The sequence below is a fragment of the Chelonoidis abingdonii genome, chromosome 3, assembly GCF_003597395.2.
Source record: "Chelonoidis abingdonii isolate Lonesome George chromosome 3, CheloAbing_2.0, whole genome shotgun sequence".
NCBI classification, from domain to species: Eukaryota; Metazoa; Chordata; order Testudines; family Testudinidae; genus Chelonoidis; species Chelonoidis abingdonii.
Genome location: NC_133771.1, coordinates 9,267,155 through 9,290,698, shown reverse-complemented (window position 1 = coordinate 9,290,698; position 23,544 = coordinate 9,267,155). Strand labels below are relative to the sequence as shown.

Sequence of the window (23,544 nt, the reverse complement as noted above, 5' to 3'; positions counted from 1 at the left end):
GAGGTTCCCACGCAGTTTGCAGGGATTTCACTTTTGGCGTTGTACCTTTTAATTTATGTTTAATTAACTTCCTCATTTTTGTGTAGTCCCCCTGTCTGGAATTAAATGCTACAGTGTTGGGCTGCTGTGGTGTTTTTTCCACTACAGGGATGTTAAATTTAATCATGTTATGGTCACTGTTACCAAGCCGTCCAGCTATATTCACCTCTTGGACCAGATCCTGTGTTCTACTTAGGACTAAATCAAGAACTGCCTTTCCTTCTGTGGGTTCCAGGGCTAGCTGCTCCAAGAAGCAGTTATTTAAAGTGTTAAGAAACTTTATCTCAGCATCCCGTCCTGAGGTGACATGTACCCAGGCAATATGGGAATAATTGAAATCCCCCATTATTACTGAGTTTTTTATTTTTATAGCCTTTCTAATCCCACTGAGCATTTTGCACTCACTATCACCATCCAGGTCAGGCAGTTGGTAACATATCCCTACTGCTATATTCTTATTATCTGAGCATGGAATTGCTATTCATAGACATTCTGTGGTACAGTTTCGTTCATTTAAGATTTTTACTTCATTTGATTCTACGCTTTCTTTCACATATAGTGCCCCTCTCTGACCAGAACAACCTGGTCTGTCCTTCTGATATATTTTATACCCTGATATTACTGTGTCCCATTGATTATCCTCATTCCACCAGGTTTCTGTGATGTCTATTATATCAATCTCTTCATTTAATACAAGGCACTCAGTTCAGCCATCTTATTATTTAGATTTCTAGCATTTGTATATAAGCATTTTTTAGCTGTCTGCTGTTACATGATGTAATTGAATGGGTCTCCTTCATGTGACTGTTTCTCCTCACATTACTAGACAAGATAAGTATTTTCATGAAGAGTTAAGACAGAAAGAGAAGGATTTGTGTCTTGGGGAGCTGTTTAAGGTGAACCTGATGAGCCTACATCTGATTTGGCTGTCTTCCCTTGAGACTGTCTTTAGAAAGGTGCAGAGATGCATGTTGGCATGCATTGACACATCTTGGTTAATTCCACAAAAGATATGCAAGCAGTTCCGTCCAGTTCTTCAGAGAATGAGAGGCACATGTTATCTTGTCTTCACCCTGTCTTGGTGTCAGAACAGCTGCCTCTTGGCATCATTACTGTAGCCAAGGGAAATCACCTGATATCACTTAGTCTGAAAATCTAGACTGCTTGAGTTTGGTACTCGGTGGATGAATTGCCAGATGTGGGGGTTTGCCTATTGGTAGCGTCATCCAGGTAGACAAAAATGCCTTGATTTTTGTTTTAGTGCCTCTGGTCTTAGGGGAGGAGCAGCAGAGAGGAACCAGTCAGAGACTCCAGCTGATAGAAGCAGCTGCAGCAACAGTCAAAGCAGGGACTGCTGCACTGGAAGGAGGGAGGAAGTAAAGTGGATGGGGCCTAGCTAAGACAACCCTTTCCCTCAGACCTGTACAGGGGAGACCCCCCCGCCCACCCCAACACACACAGTCTGTGGGCACCAGGACCTGCATGGTTTAGTTCTCTCTCTCTCCTTCTCTTCTCTCCTCATCTTACCCGCCCATGTTGGGGACAGAAAGAAGCCGGGCAGAGATTCCTGCTGGTAGAAGCAGCCAAAGGGGGGATCTTCGGATATTTAAAGAGCTTCCTACAGTTTTAACTGGACTTTCTCTGCTCTGTGCAGATTGGCTGTTTGTGCCAACCCTCCTACTCACCCTCCCTCAGTCTATTTACCTCAGCTTCACACCTCCCCCTTTTACCCTCTTCTTCCATGCCTCTCCCCTTCTCTTCCTTCCCTTCGTCCTTCACTCTTCTTTCCATTGAGCTTATTGCCTCTGGACTAAACCTACCAAAAGTAAATAAATAAATTGTGGCACTAGCACAATGTTTGCCACGATCACATTGTTCACTCTGCTCCCTTTCCCCAGCCAGTGTCTGTCTTGTCTTGTCTAATTAACTCTTCGGGGCAAGGAATGTCTGCTTCCATGTTTGTACAACATCCAGCATAATAGGGCCTCGTTCTTGACTGGTTGAAGGCACTACTGTAGTAAACATGATAAATACTAACTTGATTTAGTAAATCCTTGAAATGCTCTTCTGCAGATGAAGCAGAGACAATTCCAAGTGCTACTGACCAAGTTAAACATCTGTTTCTTTTTTTAATATAAGTTGGCAATTGCCAGTTGTATCTGAAGGCAGAGCATAAAGAAGAGTCTCTTATGACATGGCTTCTGTAAGAGAAGAGATCTTGGTGTTTTAGAGTCCAAGTTATTCATTATATGTTCTGTGAATCATAAGAAATAAAGTAAGAATATCTTCAGCCCTTGCCGTAGAAGAGGAATACGGAAGGTCGTACCGTTTTAAATGGAGGCTTTTGCACACTGGTGTCCAGATAAATCCACATCTTTTAACTGCATCAGGCACACTTTATACAATCTCTGATGGTTTTATTTTGGTGGGAAGTACCATATATATTTGTTCATAAGCTGAATATTTTTAGTAAAAAAAGTAACTCATCGAAGACCGGGGGTCGGCTTATAAACAGGTCTACACCAAAATTTGATGATTTTAAACTCTATGGCAGGGGTCGGCAACCTTTCAGAAGTGGTGTGCCGGGTCTTCATTTATTCACTCTGATTTAAGGTTTTCCGTACCAGTATCAGACGGGTAGCCGTGTTAGTCTGGATCTGTAAAAGCAGCAAAGAGTCCTGTGGCACCTTATAGACTAACAGACTTATTGGAGCATGAGCTTTCGTGGGTGAAGACCCACTTCGTTGGATGCGTGCCAGTAATACATTTTAATGTTTTTAGAAGGTCTCTTTCTATAAGTCTATAATATATAACTAAACTATTGGTGTATGTAAAGTAAATAAGGTTTTTAAAATGTTTTAGAATCTTCATTTAAAATTAAATTAAAATGCAGAGTCCCCCGGACCGGTGGCCAGGACCCGGGCAGTGTGAGTGCCACTGAAAATCAGCTCGCGTGCAGCCTTCGGCACACGTGCCATAGGTTGCCTACCCCTGCTCTATAGAATCATTGAACTGAATAACTAATACATTGTCGTTTTGTTTACTTGGAGTGTCTGCAGGCATGGAGCCCCTCAGCTCCCTGTGGCCACGGTTCTCCGTTCCAAGCCAATGGGAGCTGCGGGAAGCCATTGGCTGGGAAAGGCGAACAGCGGCCACAGGGAGCTCAGGGGCTCCATGCCTGCAAATGCTCCAAGTAAACAAAACGTTCCAACTAGTCAGCAGCTTATCCTGACGGGCCAGGAGCCAAATTTTTCCAAACCCTGAAATATAAGATTGGCTTATAAAAAGGTCATACAGTTTTTGCTATTTTTACCTGTTTGTTTTAGGGGGTTGGCTTATAAACGAACGGACTAATGAACGAGTATCTACCGTATATTTTACCTCCTCTATGTAAGAGAGCGTACACTGTTTTCTGAGAGATTTAACCTGGCCATGATGATCCTAGTAAAAAAATTTTAGCTATTTAGACCATTTGCATTTTTGCATATCTCCTTATATGGACATTTTTCTGGCCATAGAACCAGTGAGATTCTAGCACTGAGCATTGCTCTGTACTCATTGTAGAATCCTTCTCTCACTGTTTTTTTGGCTTTCTCCATAATTAAGAAACCAAATTGCGGCTCAGACAAGTTAATTTTCCAAAGGTCCTGTAGTCCTTATCTGAAGTAGACAAAACCTTTTAGGAAGTTCATTCAGAGTTTTGTTTCTTCAGACACCACCACAGAAAATGGGACTTTGCAAACAGAACCCCTCTCAAATGGTCGTTGTCTTTCATTTTTCATTGTTGTTGTTCTTTGACAAGTCTATCTTGCTGTTGTCAAACGAGAGCTCGCTTAACCAAAACAGTAACAGTAACAGTATCCAGTCCCTGATCAGTTTTTGCCTCCTGAGATTTTCATGAGTTTATTTTGCCGCTCTTGAGAGGCGAATGCTTTTACAACCAATCCTGCCTTTAATATTGCAGCTATGTGGAGGTACTAAATTTGGCCTGGCTTTATTTTCTGAGGACTTCCTGAGCTAGTCAAATCTTCCTTTCTTTCCTGTTCTCTCTGATATCTAGAGATAAACACACACAGATACATTGTCTGTTCTATAAAATCAGTAACTTTTTTTAAAAAATATATAATTTCAATTAATTGAGATTTTGTTTTGGAGGAACAGTGGAGACTTCATCATCTGTGTTTTTATATTGGTGCTCTACACCGTAGTATCTGTGCATCATGCAGAAAGAGGGCTTAGTAATTGACAAGATTGTGAGATCGTGAAGGATGTTTATCTCACCACAAGAATCTTGTCTTTAGACCTGTGCTGCTTTGAAAGTGTGATATCTGAGACATGTATTTCTGCCTATAAAGAATCTGTGTGTACTCTTCCTGAAGTGAATTTAAAATAAAATAAAAAAAAATTTATGGAACATTGTTGAAAATCTACCTATTTTCTAAGCAGGTCTTCTTACATTTTCAAACTTTTGTAAGGGCTTGGATTTGTTGTTTTAAAATTTGGCAACACCGAAAATGTACCAGTTGGATATGGCAAAGTAATTTAATAGTAATAGTAATTTAGCCATTTTCTAAAATCTTAATATGCTTTACGAATATCGGTGAATTAAGCCTCCACATATCACGGAGATAGGGAATTTTTATCCCCATTTTCTAGATGAAGAAACCGAGATTAGGGGTAAAATTCTCAAAAGTGCCTAAATCCACTTTTCAAAGTGACTTAGGAGCTTTACGGGCTTGTTTACATGAGAGGGTTTTATCAGTTATAATTATAATTTATGTGGCTTTGGAATTCTAAGCCAAAAAAAGATACTCGTGCTGAAATGTGTGTGTCCACATGGGGAGTTATCAGTATGGGCTTGTCTACACTAGAAAGGCTACTGTGTCACACCTGCAGCTGTACTGATATCACATTTCAGTGTAGACACTCACTTCAGCGATAAGAGGGGTTTTCCTGTTGCCATAGTTAATCCACTTGTCTGAAAGGCAGTATCTAGGTTGATAAAAGAATTCTCTCTACACTGGGGTTAGGTCATTGTAGCTATGTCCTTCAGGGGTGTGGATTTTTCACACCCTTGAGTGATGTAGCTGGATTAACTTTTTTGATTGGAGACCTGACCTAAAATTATATTGGTTTAAGTACACACCTTATTTTACACCAGGTAGACAAGCCTTTAGTCTTGTTGACTTTCAGTGAGATAATAGGGCTTGTCTACATGGAGACATCCAGGAAGATTAATCTGAATTAACTAAAGGGGTGAAATGAAAGTGGATTAGTTAAACTGCATTAAACCCCTTCGTGAACACCTTCTTCCAGAGTTAAAGTGGCCTTAATTTGATTTTAGCTCAATTAAATTCCAAAGTGAATTAAACTAAACTGAATTAAAGCCCTTTAATTCTCATTAACAGTGTCTATAGAGGGATTTAATGAGGTTCATATTCCACTTCGTATTCACCCCTTAAATTAATCCAAGTAAACTCTGCTGGCTGTCCCCATGTAGACAAGCCTTTAGTCTCCTAAATCCCATTTTCAGAAGTAACTAAAGGCTTGTCTACACAGGGACACTCAGAAAAATTAATCCGAATTAACCAAAAGTGTGCCTTGAAAATGTGTTAGGTAAACCTCATTTAAATTTTTGTGTGGCCTTAATGTTGTTTATTGTAAAAACTAAACTGAATTAAGGCTACTGAATGAGAGTGACCACATAGTGCTTTTAATGGAGCTTAACTAATCTATTTTCATGTCACACCTTTAGTTAATTTGGATTAATTTTTCTTAGTGTCCCCATGTAGACAAACGCTCAGGCCCTTTGGATAAAATTTTTAAAAGCACCAAAGTGTTTTGTCCACGGTCACACAGGAAGTCTGTGACAAAACTGGGACTAGAATTCAAGTATCCTGAATCGTAAATCCATCCATCCTCCTCCTTAGGTCCAAACTTACTTTGCTGTTGTGGTCACTTGCATGGTTTGGCAGCCCTTAAGATACTGAGATCATCCACAGTTCTAGCGATATATCCCTTGCGTTGTATTGTTTCCATTTGACAGTTTTTATGATGAACTACCTAATGTTTGTACAGCACTTTAAAAGTGTAAAGCACTATATAGTCACTAAATTGTTATGAAGTTGTAATCCTCCCTTTTGATTAAATAGGGCTGGACTTGGGTGTCTGCCAAAGGGGCTTTGCTAGATTGTTGGCAGCTATCATAGTGATGTATCCAAGGGGTAGGGATGTGATGTAGGAGCAGTGGCTGGCTTTCCAAAATGTGTTATGTGACAGTGAGTACCTGCATGGATGCCACATAGGGAATGGAACCATGATAGTGTTAATTATTAATAGGGATGTTTTTTGTATATAGCTTTTATATATATTGTATAATAGTGTGTGTGGCACTTCCCAGAGACATTGAAGATGTGGTCCCTTCCTTGAGGCGTTTACCATCTAAATCTTCTCATGGGTGAAAGCTATTTCCGGAGGATGGTGAGCCATAGTCCATCCTACAGTTGCAATGTCCTGCCGCATGGGGCATTGGCATTCAGGTGTGGGGCTTGGGGATCTTATTCTTGGGACAGCATTGCAGAAGCAAGATGCACAGTACCTGAAGAAAGCGACAAAGAGTCCTGTGGCACCTTATAGACTAACAGACATATTGGAGCATGAGCTTTCGTACCTGGAGAGTGGGTTATAGTTTGAGACAGACACATGCACACCTGCTGCACTTCTTGCCCAGAATGATGGTCACTGCCATCCAGAACATTTGAGGCTGCTGAGAGGACCTGGAGGAAGCATGAAACCTCTCTTGCGCTCCTCACACCTTCTGAAAATATGATGGTACTATTGTAAAATCTTGCAGTAATTTTAATATAAACTTTTGGGGGAGATTTAGAAACAATCAGTTTATTTTGTACAAATTAGGTATGGGGTGAAATTATTTTCCCAGAGGTTGAATCCGTTCTAACCAGTGATTCAAAATTCAGATATTATTGAGGTTGCATTCCACTTTATAAGAGCCAGGTATTATTATTTATTGTTTACATTTCATCTGTAGATCTCAGAATGCTTAACAAAGGAATAATGCTAGCTCAGTTTTACAGATGTGGAAATTTAGGCACACAGAGATTAAATGATTTGCCCCTGCTCACCCAGCATATCAGTGGTACAGCTGGAGTAAAACCCAGGGCTTCTGATTTGCAGCCCAGTGCCCTATCCTCTGGACCATACTGCAAAACACTTAAGAAACGCAGAGAAGAAAGGGACAGCAGTAATATAATGTGAGAAATGCAGCAACAAAATAAAAGAATGAAAAGGAAGCAGAGAGAAGAGTGTGTGAGAGAAGTTCTAATAAAAAAAATACCAATACCATATATAGGGCATGCAAGTGTGCATTGGGGGTGGGAGGAGGCACTTTTCTTTACTATAGTACAAACTGCCATTTAGCTACTAAGAACTGTTTTTGTTTTGTTTTTAATGCTAACTTATCCTTGGAGTGGGAGGAGTAGAGATGGGCTTAAATTAGGGGATGGGAACGTTCAAACTCCAACTAGTTTTTGCCAACCTCAAAAGATATTTTGAGAGATTCACAAAACTTCCACCTGCAGTAGGTTCAGCCAGGCTTTGTACAAACTGTTATGAGAAATGTTAAAGTCTCTTTATTTTTCTTTTCTTGTCTTACTTGAGCTAGTTGCATTTTACTGCCAATCTTGGTGGTGTCTGTGCCGGAGAGTAGCAGGAAAAGCTGATAAGGCCATAGGACAGAAATCTTTGTGCTTATCTCACTGCAGCACATGGAGCTGAGAGTGCATCCTTTTCCTGTCCTAGGACAGGAGACGTAAACTGACCATCTCCTGACAGTAGCAACTTCAAACGGGGGCTGTAACGTCTACAGGGTATGAATCTTCTCTCAACTTCAGAGGCCAGCTAGGTGAAAGTGGGTCACCGCTTGTTTAGAAATCGGTTTTTGTGCCAGCGAAAAGTTCTGATAACTGCTGGGTCAGTAGACGACTTTGTATATATTATTTGAAAAGTATAAATTCAGCACAACTCTTGATTGTTTGTTTAGACTTTTACCAGGAGATGAATTAAGTAGAAAGGAGTTGACTTTTTTTCAGTCAGTCAGTTCTACTAAAATAACAAGTGAGCTACAAGGTTTGGATCTGGGTTCAGATCAGAACTTTTCCCAAGTTAGGGGGAATATTTGGACAGGGAGTGAGTTTTTGTCCCCATCTCTGAATAAAAGAACATGTGGCTGATTTAACCACTGCTTTTACTAGAAATATAAATGAATTGGAGGATCCAGTTTAAAGTTGTAATGTAGATGGGACTGTGTCCTGAAACCAGAACTGTTCAGGGTTTTAAGTTGGTTACAGGGACTTAGAAACAGAGCCCATGGGACTTAACTATTAGCCAGGCTGTAACCAGGATCTCTTATGGTTGTGGTATACTAAATAACTCAGGGAATGATGTGTGTACACTTACGAAGGGTAGAGAACATATAAGTATATGAGCAAAGCTCACCTTAGCTATTCCCTGTACATTTTGGTTATGCTTCTTTTTCCCCTTCTCATTTTCCCCACCCCACAAACTGTCGCCAGTACTGCAGCACATACATACTGGGCACAAGCGCTGAACGTGCAGCTTCCCTTAAGACCAACTTGAAAGAGAGGGCACATCCTAATGCTTGAAACACTGGACTGGGAATCAGAACTTCTGGGTTCTGCTCCCAACTCTACCATTGATTTTGGGCAAATCCTTTTATCACTTTCTGTGCCTCAATTTTTCCATCTGTAAAATAGCCTTAATATCTATTTCTCCATAGTGGTGTAGGGCTTACTGCATGAGATCAAAGTATTTCTGTTCTAATTAACCAGCTGGCAGGTGGGCACCCATACAGTGACTGCAGTCTGAAGTCTACCATGTAGATCAAGCATGTCAGGTGAGCATGGTGCCTGGTTTCCAATTTCCGAAAGATCTCAGTTCTAATGGTTGCTATGCAGGCTACCCATGTTTGACAGCTGTGTAGTGTGTTGCCACCTCAACTACAGGTGCAGCCTTATTTATAGTATTATTTGAACTTTAATTTATTGCTATGTTATTGGCTGGCACACCTTGCAGCAGAGTGAGTCTCATAATATGTTTCACACACTGGCAGTGAGATCTCACCAACGCCGAAGTATTAGCATATGATCTCATCGTTCTCCTTTGTTTCAGTACCTGATGCAGAACGGTTCCCTCTTCTGTCTGTCTTTCTTTTAAACCATGACTCCTAATAATGTGTGTGAGAGCAGTATGAATTATTAGCAGTCTCTCCAAGCCACTCAGACTCAGCCTGGAGTTTGAGGTTTGCTGCATTCCTGAATCTCTGCCCATGCTCAAAGCTTGTCAGAGATTGGCTTTGACTGGAAAGCCAGCAAACTTTATTCCCCACTTCATCAGCTACCTCCTCACTCCCAGCAAACCCCGAGATGCTCTCCCGAGTGTATCTTAGTTCAGGAGAGTTCCCAAGGCCTTTAAATAAAGAGGAGTGGAGATGGGCTCCCCTTTGAATTCTGAGTTGATCAAATTGAAGTTTGAATCTTCTCGTTCGTTTCCAATCCCTGTGAACTAGACATGAACTGCACTCTACAGGGCTCTCATCTGTCTGCTCCTGCCTCTGGTGAATAGCAGATTGTGTCATCTACTCATCAAGCTTCATTAACAATGCAAAGCCTTTCATTCTAGTATTTAAAAGATCATCTTGGAGACTTTGTTATGGAACGCTTTCCTCTCTCACTTTTATATTGAATCTCAGGGATGCAGAATATTGCTAAATTAGCTTTAGCTCTGATTTAAGATGCAGGACTAATAGCTGCCAAAACTAACAGTCTGCATCTGAAGATGCTGTGGACCTGAGACCAGAGTAGACTAATCTTGTTGTGATTACCACTTTCCTTCTGTCTTTCACCTGCCTCCTCTCTCTTTTCTGTTCAGTTTAGGAATGGCCCCAAACCAAAACCCAGCATTTGAAAATTCCTGAAGGCAAGGCTTCATAATTGAGCTGCGAATATCAACGTACCCAAATCTAGCAATGTTCACATTCATCACCTTAGAGAGCTTTGAGCTGAACTCAGATCCTGACTCAGTGTTGGGTAGGGGAGTAGGAGATTGGGTTAAGGCCAAAATGGGTTATTTAAGGGAGGAGAATGTTAACATCACTCAGTTTGATGTAGATACATAGGCAGCCGTAATGTACAAAGCATGGACTAGTAATTAGAGCACAAGACGGAATCAGAAATTCTGGGCTCTAGTCTCCATTCCTGCCATTGAGGGTATGTCTACACTGCAGTTAAACACCTGTGGCTGGCCTGTGCCCGCTGACTTAGCTGGTGGGGCTTGGGCTGAGGGGCTGTTTGATTGCTGTCTAAACATTCAGGCTCCAGCTACAACCTGAATTCTAGGACCATACTATCTCATGGGGTTCTAGAGCCCAGGCTTCCGCCTGAGCCTGATGTCTACATTGCAGTGAAACAGCCCCTTAGTCCGAGCCCCATGAGCCCAAGTCAGCTAGCACGGCCAGCTGCGGGTTTTTAATTGCAGTGTAGACATTCCCAGAGTGGCTGACCTTGGGCGTGTTCCTCCGTTTCTTCAGCTGTAAAAGGCGATCGCATTTTCCTACTGCACAGGGGGATTGTGAGGCTTATTAATGCTTGTAAAGTGCCTTGCGATCCTTTTATAAAAGGGGGATACATAAGAGGCGAATTAGTTGCTTGTTTGTTAATTTTATTTAGATGTTCATAATTTTTTTTGTGTATATAAGATGTTAAAGGAAACTTGGCATTCTCTTCCTAGTCTTAGCTAAGAATCCCGTGGCCATTATTCAGTGATCCAAAGTACATCTGTCCTCTCAGAAGGAGACTGCTTGACCCAGAATTATAATTTATAGACAGTTTGATTTGATTTGGCTTCCATCCCAAAGGACATTGTGCCTTAGTTTCGATAATTTCTGATGTATGTTCCTCAGCTTGGGGAGGCTGTCATTTATCTTTCAAACAACTTGGGCCCAGCAGTATGTTATGAACCGTTGTTACATGAGTCACGGCAACTTTTCCGTGCCTCTCGACATTTTAGAAAGGCGGGAAGTCAACTCCTCTGTCTCCCATCCCCCTCCTAGAGATGGAGTGTTATCGGGAAATTCCTTAGTTACTTCAGGAGTGGTTGCTATAGAAAGTGGCCTTTTAAACGTGTTTGTATTGGCTTTTCTAATTGGCTGGCAATACAAGCATCTGACTAGGCAAAAAAAAACAAAAAAACATAAAAACAAAGTGTTACTATCTGCCATCTGATGTTAACGTTGGCAGCTTTTTCTTGTAACTCTTGTAGTAAAATTAACTCTGGTGGAGGAGTTTTTCAGAGGTGAAGATGTACCAAATCTGAATTTTTTTAAACTCTTTATATAGATTTCGAAATCCCTCCCTCTCCATTTCCAAGATGCCACTCACCATGGCATTTGGGTACCAGGATGTCAGGTGGCATAGAACAATTATTTAAAAGCATCATTATGTTGGTTGTTTTCTTTAATCAATTAGTAAGTAGCTTTTAACAATTGTGTTGCTCCAGAAATACCAAGACCTAAAACCATGTGTTAAAGATTGGGCATGCAGCAAAGCCCATTTCGTGGTCATTAATGGAGAACTTAGGTCAAGGATGGGCAACCTTGGCACGCGGCCTGCCAGGGTAAGCACACTGGTGGGCCGGTTTGCTTACCTGCTGCGTCCGCAAGTTCAGCTGATCGAGGCTCCCACTGGCCATGGTTCGCTGCTCCAGGCCAATGGGGGCGGTGGGAAGTGGTAGCCAGCATATCCCTCGGCCCGCACCACTTCCCACAGCCCCCATTGGCCTGGAGTGGCCAACCGCGGCCAGTGGGAGCTGCGATCGGCCGAACCTGCAGACGTGGCAGGTAATCAAACCAGCGCGGCCTGCCAGGGTGCTGATTCTGGCAGGCTGCGTGCCAAAGATTGCCAATCCCTGACTTAGGCAATTGAGAGCAGGATTTCTGTTTGTTGGGAGAATGTGGTAGGAGGTTTAAATTGTATTGGTCTCTTGATTGGTGATTAAATGATGAGTGGTATGGTGGGAAGAAGAGCCCTGCTGCTTTGGGTACTTAATCCTCCTCCTACATCAGGGGTGGCCAACCTGAGCCTGAGAAGGAGCCAGAATTTACCAACGTACATTGCATAAGAGCCACAGTAATACATCAGCAGCCCCCCATCAGCTCCCAGCACCTCCCACCCTTCGGCAGCCCTGCTAATCAGCACCTACCCTGCCCTCCCCGCACCTCCCAATCAACTTTTCTGTGGTGTGCAGGAGGCTCAGGTGGGGGAAGCGAGAGCACGGCTTGCTCAGGGGAGGGGGCAGGAAGGGGTGGAGTGGGGGCAGAGCCAGGGGCTGAGCAGTGAGCATCACTCCCCCCCCCCCCCCCCAACACATTGGAAAGTTGGTGCCTGTAGCTCCAGCCCCGGAGTCGGTGCCTATACAAGGAGCCGCATATTAACTACTGAAGAGACACAAGTGGCTCCAGAGCCCCAGGTTGGCCACTCCTGTTCTACATTATTGTGGTTCTAAATGTGCACCAGGGACTCCTGGAGCTGTGGGTAGGCATCACAATGCTGAGTTCATTCTAACTGAAATGTAAATGATAAAAGTGTTTTGAATAATTAAAAAAATCAAATGCTGCAGATGTGCACAACGGAGACAGACAGACAGCGAGGTTTGAATCCATATAATTTACAGTTTGTTCTAGAGAGACTAGACACAGCAAGCCATAGAAATTGTTTGGTTTTGTCGTCTTTGTTGTTGATTTATTTGTAGTGTACGAAAGATACTATTGCTCTGCCCTTTTGGGAGGGATAGCTCAGTGGTTTGAGCGTTGGCCTGCTAAACCCAGGGTTGTGAGTTCAGTCCTTGATGGGGGCCATTTAGGGATCTGGGGCAAAAATCTGTCTGGGGATTGGTCCTGCTTTGAGCAGGGGGTTGGACTAGATGACCTCCTGAGGTGCCTTCCAACCCTGATATTCTATGATTTTAAGTTAAAAGTGTCTACCCTGAAGAGTTCATATTCTAAAAACACTATAGTGTAGCTCTTGGAAGATGAACAGTCAAATTGTCTTCCTATTGAATCAGTTTCTTGAATAAAATCTCTACCATCTAATCACTCCTCCTTTACTTATGGCTTCCCCCTTAATGCCCATCTTCTCTATGCCTCACCCCCCCTGCCCCCCCATCCCTCAGCATTAAATTCCAGGGTGAGTTTTCATTCTGCTCAGAATGTGTTACAGCGTAACCTCTTGAACGGGAGCAAATCCCTTCTCACGCTGGAAGTAAATAAGTTTGCTTTGGTGTTGCAGTACCAGCATTGTTGTATGGCTAAAGCTGTGTAATGGGAAAACCCTGATCAGGAAGGAAATTTTGAGAATGGATTTTAGGTGGTGTAACTTCAGTTTTATGTGACCAATGTGCTGCATTTGTAACATGGATGGAAGCATCTGTAGTTCTAGCATTTTTATTCAGAATAAAACCTAACAATTGCCCTGATATACAGTGAGACATTGACCTTGTACTAGCTAGTACTGCTTAAGGTTCAGTGCTATTAACTTCACTTCAACCCCAAGCAAATACCTGCCTTTTAGCAAAGGCCGTGTTCGCAGGGAAGAGATGGAATATCCCTGGGAAGCCAGGACAATGGTGGTACAAATCTACATTACTAGTAAGCACGGACAGTGTGACTATTTTTGCCAGCTGTTAAATTCGGACTCCTTTTATCTACACTGCAGAAATAAGTTTGTTTTTGTATCTGTGTCCATATGGATTAAGGAGTCCTGTTGATACTGTGTATCTCATTTTAGATTGCAAAGACATGTGTTATTTCAGGGCCAGGTGAACTACCTGTGAGGGAAGATGGGCCTGAAACCCAGGCCCTCAGGCAGCTCACCCGAACCACTGCAGAAAGGGGTTGGCAAAGCTCTAGCTCGCAAAGGGCCTGTAGACGTGCAGACTCACCCCTCCGGCGCCTCCTGCTGGTTGTCCTCGAGAATTAGCTCTGGAGTGCTCTCTGCAGGCTGGTGATCCACCTCTCCCCTGGCCCCGTGTCCCTCCCAGGACCCTGGTGCCCCGTTAGCTGGGGTGCTGCCCTCTGGCAGTAATCCCTCAGTCTTAGGGTCTCCCCTCCCTGGGGAACACCCACCCACTATTCCCACCTCGCCTCAGTATAAGGTTACTGCTAGTCATCGTCTAGCCCCACGCCCTGGGGCAGGCTGCAGTATGAGCCACTCATCACTGGCAAGGAGGATGTGGACCTGCTGCCTTGGCCTACCTCTGGACTGCCCTCTGCAACCCCTAATACCCATTGGCCTTCTGCTAGGCTGCAGCCTGGGGCTTTCCAGGCTGGAGCTCCCCAGCGCCTCAGCCTTTCCCCAGCCCTGCTGCACTCAGGTCCTCTGTCTCTAGCTCCCTGCAGCCAGGCCCTTCTCTTTCTGAATGCAGAGAGAGACTGCCTGGGCTTCTGGCTCACAGCCTCTTATAGGGGCCAGCTGGGCCTGATTGGGGCATGGCCACAGCTGAGCCTACTTTCCCCAAGCAGCCCAGGCTTCTTGACCCAGCCACAGCCCTCTCCCGGGCTGTTTTAAGCCCTTCAGGGCAGGAGCAGGGGACTGCCCTGCTACAGGGCCCCACCGACAAAACTTCTGACTGGAGGGAGGAGTTCAGCTTCCCTGATTGGCTGGGACACACTACTTAAGCCAGAAAGAAACTCAGGAAGTTGTCTAAGCAACTAGGTAAATCCTTGGCTGGCAGCTGCTACAGAGCCTGCCTACTTCACTGACTCCTGAGCCCTGCCTCTTCCTGGTTCCTGCCTCCCAGCCTGTTCCTCCTTATCCCAGGCCCCCGTTTGTTCCTGGTTCTTGCTTTCCTGCCACACTTCATGTCCTTGCTTGTATGCCCTACCCCAGACACTGACTCCGGCTTTGACTTCTGACTGGCTCCAGCTCTGACCTGTGGCTTGGCACCAGACTCTGACCCCTGGCTCTGGACTCTAACCATTAGACATGACCACCCTTGCCCTAGTCCATACAGCACCTGATCATGTTCTGAAATCTTGCAATTCTAATTCTAATATTATTTTTTTCTGTACATTTTAAAAAAGTGGGTTACCATCCTCATTATCATTTTGCAGAAAAGAAATTCTGAGATGCAGAGAGGAGATATGACTTGGCCAAGGTCACACAGCTTGAAGAAGCTTACGTTTCTTGGTGTGAGCGCTTATATCTTTTTTTTTTTTTTCTTTAAGTCAGAGGTGCAAATTGACTTTCAAAGTATCCAGGACCTTAATCTCCATGCAAAATGATTTCTTTGAAAGGTCAGGAGCCCCACCCTGTAGCTTTTCTTGTGGCATGACGTATGGGGTAATTGAGGGAGGAAATAAAAATGAGCTGGCACTGCTGAATCACTGCAGAGATCTAAATCTAAATGAATTGTCAGGTGTGTGGGCAAAACACAACTCAGGAGATTTACACTGTCATAGGTGACTGGGTGAGGCAGGGATAGCATGGAAGAGCTTCTACTATAAAGGAGGAGGGAGGATAGGAAAGTTGACTGACAGGATAGTAAAATGAAAGTAAAAATAACTTTTTAGTGGTGGTCTGGCTATTTAATCTAGACCTGGAAGGATATTGATAAATTGGAGAGGGTTCAGGGAAGAGTCTCAAGAATGATTAAAGAATTACAAAACATGAAAGAACTTAATCTATTTAGCTTAACAAAGAGAAAGTTAAGGGGTGACTTGATTACAGGCTGTAAGTGTCTATGTGGGGAACAAATATTTGATAATGGGCTCTTCAGCATAGCAGAGAAAGATATTTGAGGATCCAATGGCTGGAAATTGAAGCTAAATAAATTCAGAATGGAAAGAAGGTGTACATTTTTCATGGTGAGAGTAAGTAACCATTAGAACAATTTACCAAGGATTGTGGTGGATTCTCTATCCCTGATAATTTTTAAATCAAGATTGAATGTTTTTTTCTGAAAGACCTGCTCTAGGAACTATTTTGAGGGAAGTTCTGTGGCCTGGTGTTAGACAGGAGGTCAAACTAGATGATTACAGTGTTCCATTCTGGCTTTGGAATCTATGGTGAAAACTAGTGTAGTCAAGTGATTTAAAAATCAATTGCGCAATTAATCGCACTGTTAATAATAGAATATTATTTATTTAAATATTTTTGATGTTTTCTACATTTTCAAATATATTGATCTCAATTACAATACAATACAAAGTGTGTGGTGATCACTTGATTACAAATATTCACACTAAAAAATAAATAATATTTTTCAATTCACCTCATACAAGTACTGTAGTGCAATCTCTTTATCATGAAAGTTGAACTTACAAATTTAGAATTATGCACCAAAAAAACTACATTCAGAAATAAAACAATGCAAAACTTTAGAGCCTACAAGTCCACCCAATCCTATTTCTTGTTCAGTCAGTGACTCAGACAAACAAGTTTGTTTACATTTGCAGGAGATAGTGCTACCTGCTTCTTGGTTTCAATGTCACCTGAAAGTGAGAACAAGTGTTCTCATGGCACCATTGTAGCTGGCGTCGCAAGGTATTTACATGCCAGATGTGCTAATCATTTGTATGCCCATTCATGCTCCGGCCATCATTCCAGAAGACATGCATCCATGCTGATGATGCTCATTTAAAAAAAAAAATGCATTAATTAAATTTGTGACTGAACTCCTTGGGAAAGAATTATGTCTCCAGCTCTAGTTTACCCACATTCTGCCATATATTTCATGTTATAGTAGTCTTGGATGATGACTCAGCACCTGTTGTTCATTTTAAGAACACCTTCACTGCAGATTTGACAAAATGCAAAGAAGGTACCAATGTGAGATTTCTAAAACCCTCGCCCCAACGTTTAAGAATCTGAATTGCTTTCCAAAATCTGAGAGAGATGCGGTGTCTTTCAGTAGTCTTAAAAGAGCAACATTCTGAAGCAGGAACTAGAGTACCCAAACCACCAAAAAAGAAAATCAGCCTTCTGCTAGTGGCATCCGAGTCAGATGATGAAAATGAACATTCCTCGGTCGGTACTGCTTTGGATTTTTATCTTGCAGAACCCATCATCAGCATGGACGCATGTCCTCTGGAATGATGGTTGAAGCTTGAAGGGACATGTGAGTCTTTAGCATATCTTGCATGTAAATATCTTGCAACGCCTGCTACAACAGTGCCATGAGAGCACTTGTTCTCACTTTTAGGTGACATTGTAAACAAGAAGTGGGCACCATTATCTCCTGTAAATGTAAACAAACGTGTTTGTCTTAGCGATTGGCTGAATGAGAAGTAGGACTGAGTGGACTTATAGGCTCTAAAGTTTTGCATTATTTTGTTTTTTGAGTGCAGTTATGTAACAAAAATATATACATCTGTAAGTTTCACTTTCAAGATAAAGAGCTTGCAGTACAGTACTTGTATGAGGTGAATTGAAAATTACTATTTCTTTTGATCATTTTTACAGTGCAAATATTTGTAATAAAAAATAATATAAAGTGAGCAGTGTGCACTTCTATTCTGTGTTGTAATTGAAATCTTTATATTTGAAAATGTAGAAAACATCCAAAAATATTTAATAAATTTCAATTGGTATTCTGTTGTTTACCAATGTGATTAAAACTGCAATTAATCATGAAAAAAAATTTCAGTTAGTTGCATGAGTTAACTGCGATTAATCGACAGCCCTAATAAAAACCTTTAACTTTTAAACTGGTAAACTCCTCAGGGCAGGGGCAGTTTCCTTTTGCAGTATTGCCAACCCCAAACGTTAAAAAAAAAAAAAAAAAAATTGTGTCAGGCTCACTAAAATCATGAGATTGGCTTTAAAATAATGAGATTATGTAAAAATAATAGATTTTTATCTTGTTTTCTGCCTTTTGCGCCTTTAGCACACATGGGGCCACATTTTGAAGCTTTCTCCACAGTCACAAGGGCTAGAAACTTACTTTTTCTTTAAGAATGAAGGCTGAAATCACATAGCCACTTGATTCCAGGAGCTGGGACTTAAAGGAAAACAATAATTATGAGACTCATGATAAAATCATGAGAGTTGGCAACACTGCTGCTGTGAGTTCTCCACAACGCTAAGCACCCTACCAGTGTCTCAACATATAATAAAAAATGTTTCTAACTAGCATCTGCTCTTAAGTGAGATCCTGCTTCTCGGTGAAATACCTGGCTACACTGAATTACAGGGAGTCAAGTAAATTACTCGATCTCTCATTGGAGAGTTAGCACCTCCTGTGTTTTTGCTCTAACTTGAAAACAAAGCTCCATTCTTGACAACATCTACACTTGCCTCATTACAATAAAGCATTTCTGACAGATGAAATATTGGGTTTTCCTCCTGTTTCATCATGCCCTCACTTCTGACATCTCCCTTCAAATCTTTGCATCTTCCCTCATGCTGCTGCTTATTCCTGAAACAGTTTAAGGACCTAACCAAGAGAAATTGGATCACCCATAGTGGTGTGGTTACATGGCACTTCTGTGTATCATAATAACTTGTATTGTTCTGTACCCACTCATGGCTTTAGCTTGTGAGCTCTGTGAGGCACATTGGCCAGCTGTGCTCATGTGCATCTTAGTGCACTATAAAAATTTAATAATAAAATCCCGGTAGATCAATAAATCTATTTGGATTTATAGGCATTGGTATTTCCCCATTCTCTTCTGGTCACTGTTACTAAATATGTATGCAATGCCATATGCCTGGCACTTTACAGACTTTAAAAAAATGCAAAGACTTGATCATTTTGAATTAGGTGAACTCTGGGAATGACAGTACCAGAGGGAAGTGAGGACTGGGGTAATTGCGAAGAAGGTACTAACTGAAACTTGTGTGACGCATTGAAGTTTGAGAATAAGGTATAAGGAAGTGAAGCACAATGTAGTGGAGCAGTTGTTAGCTGTCAGAAGTGAGCCCCTAGAAATGAATTTTGAGGTGGGCATTGGAGGCAGAAAGTGAGGTCACTTGGCCTTCTGGAAGAGGAGGGCTACCCTTGGTCTAAGGGCAGCCTGAAAAAAATTGTGAAGTCTGCAAATAGGAGGAGACCAAATGATGAAATTCTATGGCCTGTGCTAAGTGGGAGATCAGACTTGAACGATTGTAGTTGTCTCTTCTGTCTTTAAAATCAATGAGCATTGGACACAGGGGGGAGATAGGTAGAATCAGGCAGGGGAAGAGTACAGGTATTTGATGCTGAAAGATACAGTGAGCTGGTGAAGGGACTAAAGGTGTGATCTGTCAAAGGGTGGGTGAGGCTGTTGCATAGATTGAACTAGGAGGAAGTAAGAGTTGAGGCTGGAAAGGAGAAGGGTACAGTAATCTAGGTGAGAGAGAAGCAAGGAGAGAGACAGGTTTTCAGCAGTGGTGAGGGAAAGGAATACGTTACGCTCTAATAAAGAACAGGTCTTGAATTAATCTACACAGGGATCAGAACTCCTCCCATTATTCAAGATATCTGTTCCAGTGTGTCATGGATATCTGAAGTCTTATTGACCAAAACGAAGAAGCCAAGTCTTTGACAGATAGTCTGTATGATGCTCGGAAGTGAAACAGACCAAGGGAACAAATATGTACAGGCTGATATAACAGCCCTTATCCCTATAGGACTGAAGTGTATGCAGTCGTCAGTGTCTATGTGTTACAGGCCAGTGTTCTGCCAGTGGGACAGATGTCAACCCTTATCTATGAATCCCATCATCTTTACTACTGAGGAATGACCCATGGAAACTATCTGTCTCAGCATGCCAAGCTCTATTTTGCTCAGAGTGGGAAGGCTGCTCAGATCAAACTGGAGCATGGCTCATTAGGAACTGTGAGCTCCAAAGACCATCCCACCCCCCTCGCTGCTAATGTCAGTAGCTGCAACCTCCTCTTGGCAAGTTGGCCATGCAGTTGGTGGCTGGGAAAAGTCTGACACTGACCGTGGTTTGGGCTGTCATTAGAGAGCACGAGAAGCTGTTATTTCAAGGCCAGAACTACTGTCACCAGATCTGTGATCAGTACTGCAGTGTGTGTTCCATTCCATCCCCTACTGTTCCACTTGCTCTGAAACACCCAGTCCCCCGAAACAATCTTCCCCCTAGTGTAATCTCTGAACAGACTACCTTCCTTCCACTGCTCTCCCTGGGCACACGTCCTCTCCCTTCCTCCACTCTCTGCACCCTTCTCTCTACCTCCTCAGTTCTCAGTTTCGTGCCTCACTTGCCCCCCGGGCAGGGTCTAGACTCAGCTTTCTCAGCCTGGCTGGGAATAATTGGAAACCCCATACAGCTGCTTTGGATCATGACTCGCAGTCGCTCTCCTTTCAATACCATGAAGAGAGGCAGCACTAGAGGGAGTGGGTGCCATGCTCAGGAGCAGCCAGAGAACCACTGAGGTGGCTTCACTTTATCCCTAAAAGGCTGAAGAACTGGGAGCAGATGTTCTCTGGTCTGAGGGCTGGGAAGGGCTTTCCCCCTCCTCCCAGCAAGGGAGGTTTGGAGTCCTTTCAGGGCCAACAGCAATTAGTCTGGCAGCCATTCACTAATGCCAAGTGATCATCAGGGGCAGGACCTAGATTCTTGTGCCCAGAGGTTCTGGCCAGGTAGCATTATTCCACACTAAGCAGTATGGAATCTCTGCAGAAAAGGTGATGTGAAAATGCTGTGCATTTCTGTCCCACATCTGTTGTTGTTTATTTGTTAATTTATAGTGCCCATATGTCTGCTGATTGCTTCAGAGAAAACAGATCTATCCCCCAGAGAGCTTACAATCCAAGGGATGGACATGACAAGTGAGGGTATAGCGTACCCAAGGGATGGGGTAAGGAAGGACACTGATTAAGTGGATTTCAGCTGGGCATATGTACGTCTTGGTGGTTTTTGTTGGTTTGTTTTTTAAGTTTTAAACTAGGTGCTGGTGTAGAAATGTGTCTTTTGGAGGGATCGGAATCCTGTGAAGCCCATGATTTCGTTGTCATTTTGGAAGGGTGCCACAAGTATATGGGGAAGCTTGCAGAAGCATGGAAACATTTATGAAAGAAGACAAGAAGTGTCCCAGCTGATCTCTCTGGCAGAGTGCTTGGGATGATCACCAGGAGACCTGGTCAGAAATGTAGGCAGGGAATGTGTGATCTAAGTCCTTGAAAGCAAGAACAAGAAAATCACATACAAAATGAATTACAGCTCACAAGGGAATTTCCCACGGCCACACAGCATGTCTTTGTCAGAGCTGGGCCTGGAACCCTTTCTGCCCTCAAACCCTTTGTGAAGACCCACTTCGTCCATGAGGCCCCCAAATCTCCCCTTCCCCAAAAAAAGGTAAGAGTGCATATGATTTTATTTTGCATGTACACTCAGTTTCCTGCATTCCCAACACATCTTGTCTTTCTGTACCTCCTAGACTGCAAGCTCTCCTGGGTGGGGGAGTACATTGTGTTTCCGTTGCTTGCCCTGTCTGAGCAGCTTGCCGGTCTCCTGATTGGCAGTCCTGTACTGTAACCAGAAGGATAGCCGCCTTGGCACCGTGCAAAGGAGAGGAACTAGTTAGCGATGATGGCTTGTTAAGCAGATATGTGACTAAAAGGTGACAAAGACTTTATTAACGGCTCCTCTGCTGCCACTCACTGAAAAACAGGAAATGTTTGTATCCCCAGGGCAAGGACTCTGACTTGATTCTGGTTATATGGATCATCTCCGAAGCTAATTATCCCCTTACGGAGTAATTTCAACTGTGTATTTCCTTCATAGAAAGACTTTTTAAGGAAAAGCCCCTAGAGAATTGGGCAATACAGTTTTTATAATCCTCCAAGGAGCTCTAATTCCTGATTTTACGTGACCAAAGAGGTACAAGTTAAGGTTCCCATAGGTCCATATTATTTTCAGATTTCAAAATACATGTGTTTTCCTCATCCTTTAGAAACCAAGCCCTGCTGTTGACACAGCTTCCTCTGATAATCTTGGCCAGAAATCTTTTCCGTCTTTTGGGTATTTTCCACTACATTACGGCATCATTCCTCCCAACTGCTTATCTCAACAGAATCTCCCCACACCCCCATCCTCCGATATCCTTGCTTGTGGTTTGGCTACCCGACTGCACTGACTTGTCCCATCCAGTCCGTGTAACTGGTGCCGTGTCTGACAGTGGGGAGCAGACTGAAATCTTTTTCTTCAACCAACAATTGAAGAGGGTTTGGTGTACTAGAGTGCAACTAAAAGGATTAACAGTTATATCTAAACAAACACATTCGAAGTGCAGCTGATCAGTTCCTGCAGACTCACAGGCAGGTAACATAATTGCCCCTAGAAGAAGGGTCTATTCTCAGTGCATCTTTACCATCTTTAATTCCTTGGGGGAATAAAACTACATTATTGCAAACTTAAACATCTGGAAATTAAAAAGCTGAGGCTGCTTTATAATTCTGCCACTGTAGTATGGTAATCTTTAATTGCATGGTCACATTTCCCAAATAATATATCCTCCAGTTTATCTGCAGCACAAATATGTATGAACCTGCAGGACTGTATGTGCCAGTTAAACAGTTCCTGTAAGTCATTTATATGATGAGGACACAGACTTGGAGAAAATTCTAGAGGTGAATATTACAGCGTAGTGAAAATGTGTGCTTGGCTTGTATAAGAAGATGATTGTATGCTCATCAAGGCAGGGGCCATGCCCTTCTATGCATTTGTACAGCATGTGTAACAATGAGGTCTTTCATCCTGATTGGGGTCTCTACATGCTACTGCAATACGAGTAATAAAGAATTCAGGGCTGTCTAGCCCTGTCTGGAAGGTTATACTGGACCATTATAGCATTGAAATTAGTGTAAGTGTACAAGGATGTCAAGATTAATCTGAGGTGAGCCGTGTGTATCTAGGGTTCTAATTGTATTTGAAAAATAATATGTGTGGTCATGTTATTGAAGCTTATCATACTGCATATGTACAAAGGGAATTGAGTGACCTAAGGCTGCATGGTCATCCTTAACCGGGGTATCTTTGGAACACTCAACCTTGCCAACTTAAGGTTGCATAAAGATACGGTCTTGATATTTCCGTAATTCTTTCTGCTTCTTCCCTTTGAGGATCTCAAAGCAGTTTGCAAACATTTAATTCATGAAAAACTTACAACTCCCTTGTGAGTCAATTAAGGATTATTAGACCCGTTTTACAGCTGGATAGCCTGAAGCACAGATAGAGTAAGTGACTTCTTGTTCAAGACTGCACTGTGAGTCGATAGCAGAGCTAGGAATGGCGTATGGGAGACCTGGCCTTCCCAGTCCTGTGGTCTGATTACCAGACCATATTTCCTCTATTGTTATGCAAGGCGAGAACACACTGATTAGGACTTCTAAATAAGTCCCTTGGAAGAGGGAAGATGAGGTCACTGTTTAGATTTCTGTATTGTACAAGTAGAGGGATCCAAAGGG

General features: G+C 42.7%; 1 protein-coding gene across 1 annotated transcript in view; it reads left to right on the top strand.

Annotated features, from left to right (window-relative positions):
- The window catches only part of PINX1 (PIN2 (TERF1) interacting telomerase inhibitor 1), an 83,144-nt gene that overhangs the window by 48,317 nt on the left and 11,283 nt on the right, over positions 1-23,544 (top strand). The gene's annotated exons all lie outside the window — the stretch shown is intronic.